Genomic DNA, 5897 nt, shown 5'->3' on the forward strand with positions numbered 1-5897 from the left:
AACATATCCTCAAGAATTTGAATAACTCGCTCAGATTTCCCATCAAACTGCGGATAATAAGAAGTGCTAAAATCCAAACGAGTAGAGCTTCATGCAATGTCTTTTAGAATCAAGATGTAAATCGAGGATCTCGATAAAAAATAATTAACATAGGTACATCGTGTAACTGCACGATCTCAGAAATATATAGCTTTGCAAGCTTCTAAAGAGAATAATCAGTACGTACCGGTAGAAAATGGGTCGACTTAGTGAACCTATCCACAATTACCAACATGAGTCCTTCTTAGTGGGAGTCAAAGGCAACCTACTAACAAAATCCAAAGTTATACGTTCCCACTTCCACTGAGGAATCTTAATAGGCTGTAACAAACTAGAAGAAAGTTGATGCTCAGCCTTCACTTGTTGACAAGTCAAACATTTAGCAACAAATTTAGTCACATCACGTTTCAAACCCGGGCACCAATACCACTGTCTCAAATCATGATACATCTTATCTCCTCCAATGTAACACCCCGAACCCGTGACCGTCGCCGGTGTCGGACACGAGGGGTTAACGGGCCAAATCCTCTCAAGGTACCAACCAATTTGGCATTTCCAGACAGGCTGGAAAACTGCATCACTGTCGCCTTAAAAATCATATCTCGAGTTCCAAAACTCAGAAACTGATTCCGTAAATTTTCCCTGAATTTAGACTCATATATGCATCCATGGATTTATTTCTAGAATTTTTGGTCGGGCCAATTGGTACAGTTTATTAGTTAAAGTCACCCATGTTACAGGGGTCGACTACACTGACCTTCGCGCGTTACAAATTGAATATCATCTCGTACAGAGCTCTAATGCTCATGCCGTTTGTTTCTAATGAAACTAGACTCAAAGGGGAATCTATTCATATAAGGCATGACTTCTAATTGTTTCTGGATAATTTATGGTAAATTTTCAAAGTCGCGACAGGGGACCCAGAAACCGTTCTGGCCCTGTCTCACGAGAACTTTAATATTTCTCAGTATACTGCTCATATGGTCATTTCGTTTCATCCATATAAAATAGATTCATCAAGGTTCAATTTCATAATTTACTCACTATTTAATTATACTTCTACTATTTTTAGTGATTTTTCAATCTCATCTCACTGCTGCTGTCCGCAACAGTTACTGCAGTGAGACTATGCCAATTTCATGAATCTTTCCTTGGCCTTAATCATCCATCATACATGACACAAATTATGGCCACCTTATCAAAATTAAAGTTTCTAAGACTCGTGGCTATAGGTTCTAGCATCCCACTCGGCGACCACATAGGCCATTTTCACATGGCTTAAAGTTTACAACCCACAGTTCAACAAAATATAATAGCCTATACATGCCAAATGTTCTTCAACAACGAAGACAATACCAAAAGATTTCAGCCGGTGTGATGACTTCAACGACGGTTCCGATCACGCAAACAATACGAGTCCGAGAGACCTAAAATGGGTGACAAGAAAACACCGAGTGAGTTTATAACTCAGAAGTCATAAGCATTCATCAATCCACCGATAAAGTTACTACAACATGAACAATAAACGAGGCTAGGTACTCATCCATATCGAATCTATACCATAATTCCTCGGACCTTTTGGTCCAATCTCATACCAAGTCATACATCCACATTTCATATTCTACACAACAAGATATTTGAAGCATTTTCACACACTAACTCATTTCCATCACAATCATACAATTTCAATCATCACATAGATTTAAGGCTTACCAAATTCAACCCCGAGCATGAACGTATTTTCTATTCGTCATGAGCTCGAGGTACTTACCCGATCCGCTGTCCATACTCAACTCGATGGAGACACACCCTCCATATATATAGAGTACGCACACACAGTGCTTAATACTCGATTTCGCACACTTAGTGCCACGCAATTTAAGCCCGCACACATAGTGCCATACCCTTCGAGCTCGCACACCCAGTGCCGTATTTTTCCAGCATGCACACTTAGTGCCATATATTTCCAGCATGCACACTTAGTGCCAATCTCGTCACCGTACACACGTATTGCCCGCACACTTAGTGCCGAAAGCAAACTTTCTACACATTTCACTATTTCTTTTACATTCAACAATTGTCATCACTCCATACACATACAATTTCATTTATATATATATATAGCATCCCATTAAATACAATTGCATAGATTTTACAATCATTTAAGCAATATCAAACATATGTGCTTAATGACTTACCTTGTGTTGGGCAAAATGGTTCCAACTCGGCTACTCGATGTTCTTTCCTTTGCGTTTGCTTGTTTCTCCACCTCGAGCTTCTTGAGCTTAGTCAATAAATTAACTAGTTTAACCGTCTTGCCAAATATTTATACATATATACATGACATCAACTATACTATCATCATTAATACATCAATTCACAAAATTTTATCTCATGAGCATATGACCCATTTTTACCCCATATGGCGAATGCTTCATTCATTACCCAACTAGCCATTCAACAATTTTCAACCTCATTACCACCCTTTTATGTCTAATTGTCTAAATGAGATTATCAACATGCCTATCTATAGCCGAATGTGCTAAAATTGATCTAACATCACCTACACACTTGATTAAATGGCGAATACCTATACTATCAATTATGGCATCATTTTTATTCTTTCAAACACTTAGTTTTCCTCCCATGAACACTTGGCAATTTCTTTTCTCTTCTAGCACAGACTTCACACCTATTTGTAACATCCTATGAATCCACATACATCACATTTCTACATAAATTTCTTTTACTTTTCTTCTACTTCCATTCACAACATCAAAGACACCATACACATATATCATTACAAAGCTTGACACTTAGCATGCAAATGACATCCACACAAACCCACCTTAGCGAAACTTAACTCATCTTCATGCCTCACCACCACAACATCAAACATCAAACATCAATGATACCAAGAAGACAACACCCATGGCGAATATCATCCCCATTTCATGGTAAAGGTTTAGACCATGGGTTAGGTGGAACTCAAACTATCAACTAAAAACATGCATGAATCTCATGGATAACATCAACATACCTTAGTCTAGCAAACTCCCATGGCTGATTTTCTCAAGCTTTCCCCCCTTTCTTCTTAGTACATTCGGCCAAGCAAGGAGAAAATGAGAGAATGAACACTTTTTTTCCTTTTCTTTGTTTTTCTTCATATTCTCTTTCTTTCTTTTTTTCATTTCTTTATTCTTTCTACATAATCCACTAACTAAACATGTTGGCAACATGTTTCCACTCATAGCATGGCCGCCATCATGCTTTATTTTGGCTAATTTGACATGCAAGGACAACACTTTCCCACATGTATTAATAGGCCACCTTACATTTGCCTAGCACATTTCTAAATTTTCTCACATAAGTCCTATTTGATAAAATTTCACTTACAATTAACAAAATCCAAACATGAAATTTTCACACATGCATATATGCATATAATGAGCATCAATTATGATGGTTAATTATTATTATGACTCGGTTTAGTGGTCCCGAAACCACTTTCCGACTAGGGTCAATTTAGGGATGTCACATCCAAGATGTATAGTGTAAGGACTACTATGTGTTTCCTGGAGAATAGACTGTCTGAACTCCTTATCATTTAGTACACAATATCTTCCTCTGAAGTAAAGAAATCCATCAGAATTAAACTCAAAATCAATCATCGAACCATCCTGAACCTGCTTGAAGTAAGGTAGAAAAGAAATATCCAAAGATTGCTTTTCTTTAATTTCACCAATCAACAAAGGATTCACTTGCAATTCGACCAAGATATTACCATCTTCGGACAAACTCTGTCTTGCGAACATAGCTCTAAGTACAGTCATCACCTTACGACTTAGTGCATCAGCTACCACATTAGCCTTACCAGGATGGTACTTAATGGTACAGTCATAATCCTTGAGCAGTTTAATCCACCTAAGTTGTCTTATATTCAACTCTTTTTGAGTGAGTATATACTTAAGACTCTTGTGATCCGTATAGATAATACACTTCTCACCATAGAGGTAATGCCTTCAAATCTTGAGCACAAAAACCACTATTGTTAGCTCCAAGTCATGAGTTGTATAATTACAGTCATATGGCTTGAGCTGTCTCGAAGCATAGGCTACCACCTTTCCCTCCTGTATTAATACATATCCAAGACCAGTATGTGATGCATCACTGAAAACCATATAATCCTTTCTAGACTCAGGCTGAATAAACAGCGGAGCATTCGTAAAATTGAAAGGCATTACTAAGAACTCGTAATGACCATATCGAGTCTGAAATGTAGTCTTAGGCACATTTAATTCCTTGACTTTGAGCCAATAATAACCTGACTTTATGTCAATCTTGGAGAACACATTTTTCTATTGAAATTGATCGAAAAAATTGTCGATTCTAGGCAATGGGTACTTATTCTTGATGGTTAACTTATTTAAGTGTCTATAATTGATATAGATCTTTATAGAACCATCATTCTTCTTAACAAACAATATTGGTGCTCCTAATGGCAAAAAACTTGGTCGAATAAATCCACGATTTAGAAACTCTTGAAGCTGAATCTTATGTTCTTTCTTTTGGTGCCATGCAATAAAGATAAATGGACACTGGAGTTGTACCAGGAAACAATTCAATTCCATGCTCAACTTCAAGATTAGGAGGTATCCTAGAAAATTCCTCCAGAAAAACATCCAAAAATTCCTTTACAGTGTGAATGTTACTCAAAATGGAGCTACTAACACTAGTATCTAGTACAGAAGCAAGATATGCCTCACATCCCTTTCTAACCATTCTCTCAGCAACAATAGCAGATATTACATTTGACAAGTAAACTTTACACTCCCTTACAAACACAATTTCCTTCCCACTAACCATCTTTAGTGAAACCCTTTTTGAAGCATAATTTAGACTGGCTTGATGTTCGACCAACCAGTCCATTCCCAGAATTAAGTCATTCCATCAAATTGGCTAGAAATGTTTCACCTTGGACTTCTAGTGGACAGTTTCTATAGATTTTATTCACCACAATAGATTTCCCTAAAGGACTAACCATAAAAATAACACTAATGATATCTTCTATTGTAATTCCTAGTTTATCAGACATAGAGCAGGCAACGTATGAATGAGTAGAACCTATATCTATCAAGGAAAAGTACTGTACATTATTAATTGTAAAGTTACTTGCGATGATATCAGTTGCATCACAATCCTCTCTGCGCCTCGCTGCATAAACCAAGGCAGACTGTCTCACTTCAGTATGGTTTGCGGCCTGACTAGATGTTCTCTGTCCTGTATTACCAGTTCTGTTATTCCCTCGTCCCCTTTGATTCTGATTCTAATTTGGTTATAGTGCTTGCCTCTATTCCTTCATACGTCGATAGTCCTTAATCTAATGCTCAAAGGGCCCACATCTCAGACATGCTCCTAATTTCCTCTAACATTCCCCTTGATGATGTTTCCCACAGTGGGTACATTCTTGAGTCTTGTTTCTAGTATCAATTGCAACCGAGTTTTGTCGTTGTCTATTATCTTAGGCTCTCTTCACAGGACGTGGGTTAGAACTCCTTAAGCAAAATTCGCTCTTAACCAGAGTTTTGATTTTATATCTTCTCTCATGCTCAATACCTTTCACCTCTTAACTAAAGTTACTAAAGCTACTTAATTACTACACCACTTCTCATGCTTGTTTAATAACTAACAACATGTAACACCCCTTACCCGTACCCGAGATCGGGACAAAGTGCAAGGTGTTACCAGACACATACTCGGACATTTTGGAAAGACGAGTTATAAAATTTCATTTCCAAATTCAAACCAATTAAACAAAATCAAATTGTCCCTATTATGGGCCTACGGTGCCCAATCCG

Source organism: Gossypium arboreum, chromosome 13 (assembly GCF_025698485.1).
Source record: "Gossypium arboreum isolate Shixiya-1 chromosome 13, ASM2569848v2, whole genome shotgun sequence".
Classification (NCBI taxonomy): Eukaryota; Viridiplantae; Streptophyta; class Magnoliopsida; order Malvales; family Malvaceae; genus Gossypium; species Gossypium arboreum.